Below are 17113 nucleotides of genomic sequence, written 5' to 3'. Positions count from 1 at the left end.
GCATTTATTTTTCTACTTTTTCCTTGCTACTTTACTCATTTTTATACACTGATAAATTCCCTTTTATTTTATAAGTATTTCCATCTACTGCTGTTTACTCATTTCCCTAGAACGCTTTGCTGTTCCTAAAACTTATATTTTGCTTTGTTTTAGTTAGATTAACTATAAAAACTGCAGTAGTTTGCTGCTTTCATTGGATCAGAGCACAAAATTATTGTCCTGCAGTAATGTACAGGCCGTTTACCATTTTGAACTACGCAACTGGTTTTGTTAATCTCCTATGTTTGCAAAGTGCTGATGTCATTACAGTCCTCTTCAGATTGAGACTCAGTGGTAGATGGTCAAAGAGAAGAAGCAGCAAAGAACACTAGAGATAATTATCTCGGGGACGGGAAGACCCAGAAGATATCCAATATGTTCCTAACAAGCTCTGAGGAAGTTTCATGCTGACTAGGTAATAACTATTCACCATCTTTAATTACAGCGTCTATGAAATAGCATGCACACATACTGGGGAACTGATAAGGAATATATGGAAATTAAAAATTTGGAAGTTATGTCCACAGTTTTAGGAAAAAAAGGACAATGTGACTCCTGGGGAAAAAAAAAAAAAAAAAAAAAAAAAAAAAAAAAAAAAGCAAAACAAACAGAAGAAAAATATATGGAGAGTTCCTACTCTCCGTTGCCTGCTCTACAAATAATATACTTCCCACATGGTAAGCTGTAGTGACATCCAGTGACATAATTAGATGCACACAATGTGTTTCATCCTACTTGTTCTGGAGATGTAGCAAGGCTCCATCTCTGTGTAACTTGCTCATCCTAAATTAGATCAGGGCTGTTCCTTGGATGCAGATTTAAAGCAAAGGGTACACATATTGTGGGGGTTTTGTTTTCAGCCTAGCACTTCATCTGTGAGATTTGAAAGAAATCCCTAATGCCTAATGGTCTCATTGTACTGAGACTCTTACACTTGGCTTACTGCTATGGTATAAAGAACAAATGCTTTGCTCTTAGTTGACAGGGAAAATGTAGTAAGGATAGTCTTGGTTCAGACATCAACAGATCTACTAGCATTGAGTGAGCAGAAATATTTCCAATTCTTTCCTCTGTGTTTTGATGACCAACAAAGAATTTCACTCCTCTGAGATATAATGTCTTGGCCTCTTTAAAAAAAGAATGCAAATGCTGTTTATCACTCATATTTAATTTAGATTAGTACTACAACTTCTTTTTCTCCAGCTGCCAAGATGAATAGTTAAACCTTTTTAAGGAAGAAAAAATAAAATAAAATAAAATAAAATAAAATAAAATAAAATAAAATAAAATAAAATAAAATAAAATAAAATAAAATAAAAAATAAAATAAAATAAAATAAAATAAAATAAAATAAAATAAAATAAAATAAAATAAAATAAAATAAAATAAAATAAAATAAAATAAAATAAAATAAAATAAAATAAAATAAAATAAAATAAAATAAAATAAAATAAAAATTAGCTCTGGAAGACTAGTTCAAACATATGAGGCTATGCTTGATTGTGTCTGTGAGAGAAAGTAGACTGTGAACACCTTCAGTTCAAATGCTTCAATTCTTTAATTGTATCTAACAGTCATATATGTCAAGCCTCTTGGACTTCACAGTCCCAGAGGATTCTTAGATGTTGCAGTCCAACTGCTGTACACTTCAGAGCTCACTTTGGCAATTCAGAGAGTAAGATCATGAGAAGGAAGACACTGAGATGTGTGATTTCACTAGCCCCAACTCTGTTGGCTATTGTTATTACCATCACAGTTCTATGAAATGAAGACTATTGACTATTCAGGAAGAAGCTGAAATGCAAGCAAGGGAATAGAAAAATATGTACATGTATATGTAGAAGCAGGATGTTAAAAAAAAAAAAAAAAAAAAAAAAAAAAAAAAAAAAAAAAAAAGGCTTTTAACTGTAAAGGCCACTATGGATATTTACTTTGGCTAAAGGGAGTAGTAAAATAGCTGAAATTAAAACCAATTCTGATGAGGGCAGTCCTTGATTTTTCATCTGACTTTGCAATGACCTTCTGCTGTTTAAAATGGAACAATATTTAAAAGATGTTTAAATGCAGACAGATAATGTCACAGAGGAATTTGGGCCAGGGAATCTGCAGGAAAAGGTTTCAGAGGCATAAAACCTAAAATTTATTTTCTAAGCCACATGGGTATACAAAGCCAATTGTTATTTCTATTCTATCACTCAAAGATATACACAGATGCATGCTCTGTTCAGATCCCAGTCACCTATTGATATCACTATCTCCACCATAGCCAACATAACTAAGTAAAACCTATCCCTGACCCTGATCACCCAGTGCAGGCAAGCCTGGGTGTCCAACCTGACTTCCACATGCCCTCAAACGTATGGTCAGTCTTCAAGGAGCATGACACCCATAGACTTTTTTCACTGAGGCACCCCTGTTTCTATTTCTTTCCATTACCAACATACATTATTTCTAATTTAGATGGCCTGCATGAACCACTGATGGCCTCATAGATCACATTGTCCCAAGCTACTCCCTTTGACTTTCCACATTACTTAAGCGAATTAGTTGTTGTTACCTTCATTAATTCTTCATTAATTTTTCTAAGGATGTCGCTTCTCACTAGGATGTAAAGTTGTCAATGTTCAACTGTACCTCTTTGTTTCTCCTTGGGTTATACCTATCTATTACAAGAAAGCAAGTGTAGTCCAGAGGTTTTAGGTGAGCCTTCCCCATGAAAACTTTTGCTTGTTTTCTCTGCATGTACTGGAATCATACGAGGAGATAGCATGCTACAGGTGTTATCTGCATGGGCAGATGTTATCAAAGTCTCACATATCAGAGCAGGGCTTTTGGGTACACTTTGTGTAGGGACAGATACATGCAGATTTTTAAAAACTGTCATCACACACTTCTACTGATACCTCACATCCATACTTTCTGTCTCTTCGTCCTCTGAGATCATATTTTTGCCATGCCAGTAGTCATGAAAATTACTCACTATTTAGAGAGGGGATGAACTGGCAGTTGGCACTTGCCCATACTGTTGATTTGCCAGAGCAGAGAAAGACAAGATGGGATCTGATTCGTTCCACAGATGCTCATTTAAACTGAGTGTTGCACCTGTGACTTGAGTTAATGTGTGAGGGTAAACCTGAAGAGTAATTAAAGCATAAATCCAATTTAAACATGTCTCCAGAGCTAAATAGTCTGCTAATTTGAAGTAACAAAGTATTGGAGAGCACAAGCACCAGTTGGCATTGCACATGTATGCAAACAACATTTCAACACTCTTAACTCATATTCTTTCAAAGTCTGAAAAATTTCTATGCTGCTTCTAACAAGATATTCAGAATATACATTTATTATCCATCTGTAACTTCTAAAGCAAAAGAACTTCAGCTTTCAGTAATCACCAGTATTATATCTAAGAGAATATATTTGTCTATGCTTCTTTAGGGACCAACTCCCTCAGTCCTAAGAAACCTTGCATTTAGAATTGTCCGTCTTTTGAATGAAGTGCTCTTTCTCTAGATTGAGAAAGAGCTTCAGAAATCCTGAATTCATGTTCCCCGTGACCATGGAAAACTCTGAAAGATTTGTGCTTACCTGGTGGCTTCTTTTCTTTGACAGTTTGCTATTGTAAATCTTATCTGCCTAGAAAGCTTCATTGCAATGTGTAAACACAGATCTTACTGACAACTATTTGAAGAGCTGTTTTTCAAAATGGATCATAATGTACTTGTCAACATATATCCACTATGGAAGAAGGGACACGTTGGTTTTCAAATATTTTGTTCTGGGATCTATTTTTGTCAAGGACATATTTAAGCCTCAGATGCGTAGGATAGCTCTGTAATCTGATGTATTATATATTACAGAGGGGAACAGAGAGGCACTGGTTGTTAAAGTAAAATTATTATTATTATTATTATTATTATTATTATTATTATTATTATTATTATTATATAATAGCAAGAGAGAGAGTTTTCATATCTAATCTCTTTTTTTTTTTTCTGTGAATATTCTTTTAAAATTAAAGAAGTCTGGGGAAGAGGTTACAATATCTGATCAAAAGAGGTCCATTTACTTATAATGGGATATTGCATTTGTTGACATTAGAATCAACAATAATAAATGAACTGTGAATCAGTGGAACAAAAATATGTGCACTATAATATTGAAGTGTAGAAGTAATATTTTGAAAATGTTAACAACAAACTTCAAAGGAAAATACCATAAAGGGTTAATTATGAGAAATCCAATCTAGGACATGATAAAAAATAGCCAAAGGAGAAGCCTATGTTGAAGTGAGGAAATCGGGCTATCGTAAAAAAAAAAAAAAAAGGCTATCATACTTCAGACAAAATAATTAATTGGAAAAAAGTATTCTGTTTCTGACACCAGGTAATATCAAACACTTGCTTATAGACAAATCAGAACACAAATGGAATATATAGTAAGTGTGTTAGAGTAACACTACCCATTGTAAGGCTGGTCTGTAACAGAGAATTTTAAGCAGATACCATGACACTTGACTTTTTCATCCATGAGTTTGTCTAAAAGTGTTCAGAACCTGCAGAGTTCTGAATAACCTAAACATCCTGTGGCCATATGATCTGCAGTGTGTTTGTCTTCTGTCTGAAAGTGTGATTTTTTTATTTCCAACGTGCCACCAAAAAGATTTGCTTACTACTAGTTTTCTGAATGGTAAAGAAAATAAAAGAGGATGGCAATTTAGGAGGTGATGTTGCTACAGAACTGACTTCCAAGGGACAAATTAAGGTGAACTCTGAAATTGCACACTTTGAATGCGTGTGATTTATGCAACCAAAACTAATGCATTTGTTTGCAGTTGGTAAGAAAGTTTGAGAAAAGGAAAAGAAAGGTCTCATAGAAAAGAAACACTGAGAAGGAAGTTTCAGAAACTTTTGCAGGCTGAAGGATAAGTATCTGCTCAAGTCATTCTTCACATCAAATTCTTATTGGCAGTGGACAGTGAGTCAGGAAATGACTAAGCAACAATGACAAAATAAACTGCTGAGTGTGATTAACCTCTAATATCATCATACAGTGATACAGCGAAAGGCAAGATACAACTGATTTATTATAATTGAATTAAAAACATAAATTATTTTAAAAATAAAGAGTAAGTTTATACTGCTGATATTCGCCAGATGCCCAGGAATGTCTGGGTTACTTAGCATTTGTTATATTTCAGTAATAATATGAAAAAGGTTTGATATTATTCTGTAGAAATTGTTACTGTGAAAGGCAGAAAAACAGTTGCTCAAAGTTTTGTTTGATGTATGAGACCTTTTATCCTCTTTGGCTGTAAATGGTAGAAAACTAGTTCCCAAGTGCATAAACATGAATGAGCATCTAAGAACATTACTAAAAATGTGATATCATTTAGCAAACCCTAACAGTGAGAGAAAGAGAGAATACAACAAGAATTTTGTCTTCTGAAAAAAAAATAATAATAATAATAATAAAATAAAAAAATCTGTGGGAAACCATAGAATGTGAAAATATATACTCAGGAGATGCAGTGTCAAGAGTTACTGATTTGTCGATCACATATTCACACTGGTTAATGAGAGTTGCTGAGAAAAAGTTCACTAAAATACAAAGATACTTGTGTGATCTGATTCGCTTACTGTCATATTCTGGAACAAGAAAAAGTTTCCAAGTAGTGTGAATAAATCTATGTTTTAAATTCATTCAAGTTACTGTAAATTAGCTTTTTACTTCTGTTTTCCAGTGACAGAATATTCACCCATGTAAATAATGTTAATGATTTTTCTTAAACAGACTTTCAGCATTCAGTTTGCCTATTCATTGGAGACATATATATATTCTATTTGAGTAAAGCACAATAGAGTTCATGTCTGCATTATCATTATTAGCAGTTTGGGGGGTATATTCTGAAACAGGGCTAATTGCTTTTTGTTATTGCTTGCTATGTTTACTTTTCAAGGGACAAGTTCAATTCAATGATTTTAGAATCTGTTCTTCATGCCATCAGAGTAGACATAGATGCATACAAGCTCAAAATACAGAACAGAGCACATTGAAAACCTTATCCTATTTCAAAATATGGAAGCACTGAAGACCCCCAGGAGATGGTCAAGGAAAAAAAAAATACTAAAACTGTAAAATATTGTTTTTACCAGAAGGCCTTGTAACACATCTTTGAAGTCCTATACTGTGAACGATGAGTTCAAGTCCGTTGAATTAAAAGTTTTATTGCTCAGATGTTTAGCAGCTTTGAAACTGTAGAAAGAAGTTTTTTAGCAACAAAAAAGAAAAGGAGAAAGGAAAGGGAAAGGGGAGTGGGAAGGGGAGGGGAGGGGAGGGGGAGGGGGAGGGGGAGGGAGAGGGGGAGGGGGAGGGGGAGGGGGAGGGGGAGGGGGAGGGGGAGGGGGAGGGGGAGGGGGAGGGGGAGGGGGAGGGGGAGGGGGAGGGGGAGGGGGAGGGGGAGGGGGAGGGGGAGGGGGAGGGGGAGGGGGAGGGGGAGGGGGAGGGGGAGGGGGAGGGGAAGGGGAAGGGGAAGGGGAAGGGGAAGGGGAAGGGGAAGGGGAAGGGGAAGGGGAAGGGGAAGGGGAAGGGGAAGGGGAAGGGGAAGGGGAAGGGGAAGGGGAAAAAAAGGACAATAGATGTTAATGAAATGCAAAACATTATTATGTCTTTCTGTACCCTTGTAAATGTGCATGATTAAAACATCAAAATTCAAACTCTCTCAGCCAGAAACTTCATGCAATTTTGTTTTCAAGTTGCTTAGCATGATTTCAGGCATTGATACCTATAGTTATTATCATATGGATAGCACAGATCATCCTGATAACAAGAATAACATGGCTGGACCAGACTCTTCATGCCGCCTTCTAGCACAATTCTTAAACTAGTGTAAGCCATTAATGAATTGAAAAAGTAAGGTTACCACTGTACAGTACATTTTATGCTGTTTGTTCAGAGCCACATCAGTGTGTTGCAAGGTTGAGCACCAGTAAGCCTTATTTACAATCTGACATCTGTAGTTTAACACTTAAGTTGATTGTACTGGTATATCTTTCACCATAATGGAGAATGGTATATCTTCCAGCCTGGAGAAGAGGATTCTAAGGGGTGACCTTTTTGCTCTCTACAAGTATCTTAAAGGAGGCTGTAGTGAGGTGGGGGTTGGTCTGTTCTCCCACGTGCCTGGTGACGGGACAAGGGGGAATGGGCTAAAGTTGAGCCAGGGGAGGTTTAGGTTGGATATTAGGAATAAAGTCTTTTCTGAAAGGGTTGTTAGGCACTGGAACAGGCTGCCCAGGGAAGTGGTTGAGTCACCATCCGTGGAGGTCTTTAAAAGATGTTTAGATGTAGAGCTTAGTGATATGGCTTAGTGGAGCACTTGTTAGTGTTAGGTCAGAGGTTGGACTAGTTGATCTTGGAGGTCTCTTCCAACCTAGGAGATTCTGTGATAATGTTGTGATTCTTATGTTGTTTGAGTCAGACATCTCATGGTAAAAGCAGCTATAAATATAACATATCTCTTAATTTATGTATTCCAGATGGCTAACTTTTTCCTTTCCTCTCGTCACAAGCAAGGTTTGTCACTACCCTTCAGTTAAAATAGAGGCCCAAATATACTGTTTTGTGTTTTTGTTGTTGCCTTTCTTGGTTCCTGTTCTGAGGAATTGACACTTGTTTATGTTTTTTTTTTGTTGTTGTTGTTGTTTTGTTTTGTTTTGTTTTGTTTTTCATTTCCTTTCATTTTGACATAGAAATGAAATGCTTAAAGGGTGGTTACTTTCGTTTGCAGGTAGTTAATGGTTAAATTGAATTGCAGAAAGAGCATTATTACAGTATGTACTAATCTATATGGAGTCAGAAAGGGAATTCTACTGTATCTGTTTGACTATGTTTATCTGCTAGTTTAGCAGATAAGACTTTTTCAGTATATCCAAGGAGAGCAGGTTTTCTTAAACTTATTCCACAGCTTGCTATCAAACACAGGAAATACATCAAATGTCAGTTCAACATATCTCAAAAATATTAATAAAATTAAAACAGTTTGTGTTTATTAACTAAGGAGAACAGAAAATAATCCGGATCTGAGAACTCTGCCATGATTAGAGGCAAAACTATACATTTCAAATAATACTTGATTTTAGTTTTCTCTACTGGATACTTGTTTTGCTGTGTATGGAAAAACAGACTAACAAGGTGAAAATTGGTTTTGAAAGCATTGTGTGTTGCTTTAGGTGTTTATATTCATGGAACTGATATTATTTGAAGAACTGTGATAGTTAGCTTTCCAAACACATAAAATTCTGCACTTGCCATGAGCAATTACAAACACTGGAAGTCAAATCTGTTTCTGGTCCAGGACTAAGTTTTGTCCAACCAGGGTGCAGTCCAATGTAATTTTGATACAGGAAAGGAAGCATTCCTCTAGAAAGTTTATTTAAGGAGTGACAGCTGCTTGAGGATATAGAGGGATTTTGAATGTCAAAATGAATCCTAGGAGACCTGAATTAGTGGTCAGAGGACATGTTAGACTGTCTAGGGTACAAGAAAAATACAAGACTTATTGTGGCTTTGAAATTTATTATGTGGGTATTACACCCACACATGAGCTGTCTGCATGCATATGTGTAGAATATATTTTTAGGTAGTGAACATTTGCTTTATCTCATATCTTTCATATGTTTTTCAGATCCAAGTTATCTTACTCTCCTCCAGCTGTGAATATATCTCATACCATATTTTCAGTATCCTTTTAGTAGTCACTTTGATGACACTATCCGTGATATTCCTACAAAATGAATGAGTTATAATTACCCAGTTAATAGAAAATCACTGAACAGACTAAGATATTGTTAAATTAATCTTTTAATGTATGTCTTTCAAAGGTTTATGTAGTTTTTATATATGCAGCAGGAAGCAGGAAAAGAGGGGACAAAATGTTACTGTCAGCCAATATTCTACTGAAAACAATTTCTACTGATGCTCTTGTAAATGCAGAATCACTATCTGATTTGGTACCACACAATTTTCACGAGGTAGTCCTGTGAAATTCAAGATAAACCTATGCATATATACCCTCCTTCTGTGACATATGAACTAGAGCTGGCAGAATTCACTGAGTTAAAAACTGAGATAATCTGGGAAATATTCATGAATTTTATCATATAATTTTTAGTGAACTGTGTGATTCTCACTAAAGCTATTAAAGATTTTGTCAAGAATGTGCAAAGACTAAAAGGTTTGAAGTTTGAAGAATATAAACTGTGTTCCCATCTCTCAAAAATAATAAAGGGAAGTATTTAAATTACACATTCACCATTCCTGCTTCAGAAGTCAGAAAATGCAGGGGCATTAGGTGGAGGATGGTAGTGGAGTTTGGGAAGAATTAAATGGTTTTGTGGCAAATACTTTAAATATATCAGGAGATGAGTCATGACACAGCTTCAACAGAAACTGGGGGTGTCACAAACTGTAATTTCTCAAACAAAGAGTAGTGGGCCTTTTACATAAGCAGGTAGGAAAAATAAGTGGTTACAAATCTCCTGACTCTACTCAGATTATTAGACGTTATCTTTCTTAGTATTTTCTCAAACAAATTATGAAGGTTTGGTCTGCTTAAATAATTGATGTATTTTTACAACATGTTTGAAAAATCTTAACAATATCAAAATAAAAAGACACACTGGATGAGTTAGGGGCAACATGTTCTGGATCTGGACCTATTCAATATTCTATAAATGGTTTGTGTGGTATAGTAGTAAAAATATGCTTGTTTAATTTGCAAATAACAGTACAAATATGCCAGAGAAAGGAATTAAACTGTGAAGTGCTTAAAAAAAAAAAAAAAAATCCTACAGAAAAACAGAATCTGGTTCATGAAGTTATCCTTTATGGATTTATTGAGAGTAACTTCACAAATTGAAGTCTTACCAATTCATTAGCTACTTGGCACAGACTTAGCCAGGGTCTGCAATAACTGACAAGATAGTGTGGAGAAAATTATTTAAGAGCTACAGTATATCAGAATTTGTGTATGAGTAGGTCAAGCCAAAGTGCTTCAGCAAAAGCCTAAGTTACTCTGTGATGCTTTAGCAAGAACACAGACTGTATGAATAGAATTACCTCCAGCATTCTCAGCAAAGGTGCACTTGCATTGTTTGTACATTTTGCTATTTCATGCTTAGAAGTTAGTGAGAACCAAATGATGAAAACGCTAAACAAAACAACCTGATGAAGAAGGGCTACAGAAAGCTCACAGTGAAAAAATAAAAATAAAAAATGAATGACTTAGGGTTGTTTAGCTCCAAGTAAAGCAAGAAAGGATCTTCTAACAGCAAGAATGGTGAATTATTAGGATAAATTGTCCAGAAAAGTTCTGTGTCTGACATTAGGAATCTTTAATAGGAGGTTGGACAAATGTGTTATGAATGACATGGAACTAGGTTCATTTAGTTGTAGTTAATAATTACATAATTATATATAGCTCTACATAACATAAAATGTTATGTACCACTATAAAAAAAAAAAAAAAAAAAAAAGAGGGTGTTCAGTGACAATTAATTATTCCTACCTGTAGATGTTGATGATGTTGATGTTATTTGACAGTATTCCACCCTTTATGTTTCTTGAAGAATTTTATTTCCTAGTTGGGATCAGCTACAGATAACCTGGGTGATTTCACTGGGGGCTCTTCAAGTAAGTGAAACAAAAACAAAAATAAATACACGAGTACCATTAACATCTTAAATTCTGAATAAATAAATAAATAAATAAATAAAATAATGTATTCACAAACAATTTATAAACAGAATTTTTAAAAGAATGGAAATTCATGGATTCATAGAATGATAGAATAATTTGGGTTGCAAGAGATTTTAAAGATCATCTAAATCCAAACCCGCTACCATAGGCAGGGAACACCTACCACCAGACCAGGTTGTTCACAGTCCCATCCAACTGGGCCTTGAACACTTACAGGGATGAGACATCCACAGATTCTCTGGACAACCTGTTCCAAAGCCTTATCATCCTCTGAGTAAAGAATTTCTTCTGAATATCTAGGATAAATCTACCTTCTTTTAGTTTAAAGCCTTGTCCTGTCACTGTACTCCCTGGTAAGGAGTCCCTCTCCAGTTTTCATGTAGGCTTCCTTTAGGTACTGGAAGGCCGGTCTCTCTGGAGCCTTCCTTTTTCCAGGCTGAACAACCCCAACTGTCTCGGCCTGTCAAAATCAAATACTCTAATCTGCAGATTCAGTTCCACTCTGGAACACATCTACTCTCATAAAATGTACAGGATAATGTACAGGTTAAATCCAACTGGAATGTATATCCTCATAGTTCAGGATGCACTGCACTACAAAGTACTTTTCTTGTCTAAATTAAACAACCTTATGGTTTGGAAAGAGCTGCAGTAAACGTAGCATTGTACATCAGTCATTGAGGTTTCACACTTAACAATGAAGGGCATGTGATGTTTTTGTTTGCTTGTTTGTTTGTTTGTTTGTTTTTTAAGGATGACACTGTTGCCATTTCTTTCATCACAGAAAAAAAAAATAATAAAAATGAAAATAAATACAAATATAAACGTTAATAATAATAATGCTATTTCCTTTTGTGAATTTTAGAATGGAGCAAATAAACAGAAATTATCCCCGTAATTAGCCTTTGCCATCATTTATAGTATATCACAGTGAATTATAAGTGTATTTAATCCAGGTTAAAAGCCAAGCAACGTTAACAGGTAACCATCTTTTTTCTCTCTCTTACCAACAAGACCTTGATGGTTTTATTTTGATGATGTCTACACATATACACAGACATGCACGCACACCCAGGCCAACAGGGGCATCAAATGCATGGCCAAGTTATGTTGCTGAGATAAACACTGAAATATATATATTTAGATCAATTTGATTAGGACAGTTTGGCCCACAAGACTGAAAAAGCTGAAGCATCCAGTTTCCACTGAATAGATTGGGGTTCAAGTTTCAGGGTTATCCAAGTCTGTGTCTACAGGTACTTTGTGGAAGAGATTCTTTTCACCTGTTCATTACTTTTGAAAATTAGCACACACACACACACAAAAAAATAATAATTTTCTCATCCCTGAAGAATGTTTATTTTGAACTGGAGTTTCTCAAACAGTTCAAAGGAAAGAGAATGTTGAATCTAGTAGTGAAAACAGATTAAAATTCTTACAGTGCTATGCCTTGGTGAACATCAATATCTACTACATAGCTATGCTGTGAGAGAATTAGGAAGATAATCTATATAGTGTAACTCTTGTTTTGTTGTTGTTGTTGTTTTCTTTTATCAAGATATGTTTCTCTTTCAGTAGCCTGTACTGTCATCCATCCTAACATAATGAAAATACACTATTCTATTTTCACGTGTATGTGAAATATCAAATTACCATTCTTAAGAACAAGAAAGTTATATAAGACTTGACAGTTAAAGAACAGTATAGCAACTCTAAACATACATTTAACCTTTCTTTCTTTCTTTATTCACAAAAACATGTATAGCTAATGCAATAGCAATATGTAATTAAATTAACATGTAATTGGAACAGGTGAATTGACTGTTCTGACTGAACCGACTGAATTGAATCAACCTTTATTGATCAGTTCAATTTTTAGTTTTTTTTTTTAATAATAGCTCAGCAAAGCTTCCTGTTTACAAAACAAACAAACAAACAAAATATATAAAAATAAAATAAAATAAAATAAAATAAAATAAAATAAAATAAAATAAAATAAAATAAAATAAAATAAAATAAAATAAAATAAAATAAAATAAAATAAAATAAAATAAAATAAAATAAAATTGAAAGACCATAGGCCTGATATATTTGGAGGCCAAAAGCAAAAGAAAGTGTTTGTTTGTGTAAGGATATGGCTATTAAGAAGGTAAATAGCTGTTTCACTCAAATTTCTGAAGACTTTAATTAAGTACTCAAATTTAAAATTAAAAAAAATAAGATGAATGTGCAAATAAAAATTGCTTGCCAAAGGGAATGAAAGAATTTAAAAACTTTGCTTCTCAGTGCCATTATCTGACTTTCTATTTCAATTTTTTCACCAAGTTTTTTCTTCCAGCACTTCTCAGTCTTCTCCTCTTCCTCCACCTTCCTCCCCAAAACTGAGGTGCCAATATGTTTCCACAAATTGTCAGATATACTCCTTTCTGTCCACAAATATATTAAAAAGGATAAATGTCTACACTTATGCATGTTTATTGTTCTGGGAACAAAAGATTTGTCAATATATAGGAACGTTTAAAAAGACTGGGAGAATTATGGAAAACATTAGTCTTCACTTTTTGGATATAGTTAAAAACAGATGATACTTCCATTATCATCTGTGTCTGAACTTCTCCTTGTCACTCCATGTCTTTTATGTTTGCACAGATTTTCTTTTATTTATTTATTTATTTATTTATTTTTGGTCAAAAAAAGGAAGAAGCAAAAGCCACACATTTGTTTCTGACAAATATTTCTGTCACATACACCTCAAGCATTAGAATCAATCAGGCCAGATGGCACAGTTTTTAAAAGTGCTGAGCTTGGAAGTATTTTCCATTATCTTCAGAGGAAATACCAAATATTTAGTAAACTTCATGCATTTAGGTCAAGAGCTACACTAAGAGTTTGAGTATGGACACTTGAGTATTTACAGTAGTCAAAGTAACTGTGCAGCAATTATACAAAGTCCCTCTTCTCCAGATAGATAACAATGATTGCAAGACAATCAATGTACATGGATTTTCACATTGGCAGATAATTAATAAACTTGGTGTTTATGTAATAGCCAGAAAGCAAGAAAATACATATCAGGGAAAAAAAAAATGTGCAGTTATATATCATTATGTTAACTGCAACAGCAATCTGGAGAAGACAATTCCATTTCAGTATAACATCCAGTGAGCACTTCAATTCATCATAGCATATAAAATGTATTTTTCCACCGCAAATTATATAAATTTTGGCAGGAAAAAAGGCATTAACTTCCACCTCAAGCTGTCAGAATTTGTTTTTTAAAAAATCAAATCATTTCCTTCTCTGATAAGTCACAAGAGGAAAATCTGGAAACATACAGGGCCATGTCTGTTTTAACTTACACCCTTTTCAACCCCATTAACTTTGGTGATATTGGCCAGGTTTGTGAATTAACTTGGAATTTGTCCCATGGAAAGAGATCCCTTTCCAACATGTTTGTGTGTGTGTGTGTCTGTGTTTAGCCTAGCAGTCAGCTAAGCAGTGGGATGGGGAAGAGAATTGGGAGGAAAAAAAAAAAAAAAGTAAAACTTGTGGGTTGAGATAAAGACAGTTTCGCAGAACACAAAAGGACACAAAAGGAACTGATAATAATAATAATAATAATAATAATAATAATAATAATAATATACAAAAGTGATGATGCACAATGCAATTGGTCACCACCCACTGATGTCCAGCCAGCCAAACCATGCGCCCTTCCCCCCACCCCCTTTTCCCCCAAGTACCTCTCCTAATCTTTATTGTTCTGCATAATATCATATGGTATGCAACACCCCTTTGGTCAGTTTGGGTCACCTGTCCTGGTTCTGTCCCCTCCCTGCTTCTTGTGCACTCCCAGCATCCTTGCTGGCAGGGCAGTGTGAGAGCCAAAAAGTCCTTGACTGCGTGCTTGAATGCTTCCAGGAATAGGCATTCAAAGCTTCTCTGGGCAATCTGTTCCAATGCCTTACCATCCTCTGAGTAACGAATTTCTTCTGAATATCTAGGATAAATCTACCTTCTTTTAGTTTAAAGCCATTACTCCTTGTCCTATCACTGTACTCCCTGGTAAGGAGTCCCTCTCCAGTTTTCATGTAGGCTTCCTTTAGGTACTGGAAGACTGGTCTCTCTGGAGCCTTCCCTTTTCCAGGCTGAACAACCCCAACTATCTCGGCCTGTCTTCATAAGAGAGGTGCTCCATCCCTTTGATCATCCTCATGGCCCTCCTCTGGACTTACTCTGATAAGTACATGTTCCTGATCTTTTGGGGCCCCACGGCTGAACATAGTACTCCAGGTGGGGTCTCACAAGAGCAGAGTAGAGGGTACCTCCCTCAACGTGCTGGCCACACTTCTTTTGATGAAGCCCAGAATACAATCAGCTTTGTGTGTTGCATGCACACATTGTTGGCTCTTGTTGAGCTTCTCATCAATGAACATCACCAAGGTCCTTCTCCTCAGGATTGCTCTCAAAAAATTCTCTGCACAGCCAGTATTTGTGCTTGGGATTGCCCTGAACCAGATGTAGAACCATGCATTTGACCTTGTTGAAGGTCATGAGGTTCACAAGGAGCCCACATCTTAAGCCTGTCAAGGCCTGTCTGGATGGCAACCTTTCCCTCCAGAATACTGATGACACCACAGCACCTGGTGTTGTGCACTTGCTGAGTTGCACTTGATCCAACTGTTCACGTCACTGACAAAGGTGTTAATCAGTGCCTGTCCCTGTTCCAGCCCCTGAAGAACACCACTCTTCCACCTAAGCCACTTCAATCCTAGCAGCCTGATCCATCTACTGCTGTTTCGATGTTCTGCAGTGGCCTGACTCTTCTGTTAGTGACCACATGGTATACTGTTACAACCAGGTTCTCTACCTTGGTAGCAGTGTCTTGCCACAGTACAGCAGCCCAGGTGGGTTTGCCTCTGCTTTGCCAGTTGCTCTGCTTCCACTGCTGTAACCACCCCAAACATTTGGCATTTACCACCATTCATGAGTCAGTGTAGAGATAAAGTACTGGCCACATATTTTTTTTTTTTTTTCAGAAATATCTAAAGCCAGATGGGTGGCCTTTACTTCTGTAAATTGTCTTGATTCACCTCCTCCTTCAGCAGTTCCTGCAAATTGTCACGTTGGTCTCCACTCCATCTCTGATGTTTTCCCACAATACAATAGGACCTATCAGTGAACAGGACATATTGCTTCTGATTTTGCAGTGGGGCCTCTTCAGCATGCATTACCTTTTCATCTGATGATATTCCAAAGTGCCCACCCTCTGGCCAGTCCATGATCCCTGTGTGACAGGGGTTTGGTATTTGGTATATTCACCATTGCCTGATTGGTGTGACCTGCTTACTCCACATAGCATCAGGTGCATGATATGTAGAGGGAACCCCTCCTTCGAACATCCAGCACAGCAGCAGGAGTTAAGAGGAGCTGTGCTTCCACACTAACCAAATGTGAAGCAGCTCAAACCCCTTATGCTGACACTGTCTCTGTTTCAGTTAGAATATAGAAGGTGTTTGATTCTCTGCATCCCTGACCCCAAAACGATAGAGGTTGACCTTGAGTCTCCCCTGGTGCTTTCTGCCAGAGGCTGCATTCTCCCTAGCTGCAGTGTAGAGCACATTTTTTACATCTTGTCCTGTTTGGACTGTCCCAAGTGCTACTGCATGCACTATCTCCCATTTAATTTGTTCAAAGGTTTTTTGTTACTTAGGACCCCATTTGAAACCATTTTTCTTCTGTGCTAATCAGACTGTAATTTGGAATATGCATTCTCTGTAAACTCAAAACATCCAATTTTCCTTTTCTTCCACCTGGCTGGAGTTAGGACCCCTCTAATCCTGATCATTGTGTTCAAAGTCATTACTCACTTCTTGCAAATGTGAGTTAAACATTCCTTCATTAAAGTCAGAAATAAGATCAGCCCACCTACTCTAACGGAAGAACTGCCCACTAGAAACTGGAGCATCCATTTTCCTGGAAGATTTGCCTTTTTCCACTGTTTTTCATTGAAACCCATGCCTCTAGATTCAAGGTAGACTTTCCATCCCACTTCTCTATATCCTCCCTGTGGTTGTGCAGGTGAAATCACAGGGTGGCCCGTGATGTGTGCCCACTATCTCCTCTCTTTTGGTCAGATAAATTCTTACTCCTACTAGCTGAGATACCTTCTTGTATAGGTTATGTGAAAGATATATTCTCTCTGATTCGCTGGACCTCTTTCTCCTCAGCCAAGAAGAAGGCCTGTAGGAAAGAAGAGAGATTTTGTACTGCTAGATGTGGGCAGTCAATTTATTCAGCATTTATCCCTGTCTTG

The sequence above is a fragment of the Aythya ferina genome (genome assembly GCF_964211825.1).
Source record: "Aythya ferina genome assembly, chromosome: Z".
Lineage (NCBI taxonomy): Eukaryota > Metazoa > Chordata > Aves > Anseriformes > Anatidae > Aythya > Aythya ferina.
Note: the sequence above shows the minus strand (reverse complement) of the source record.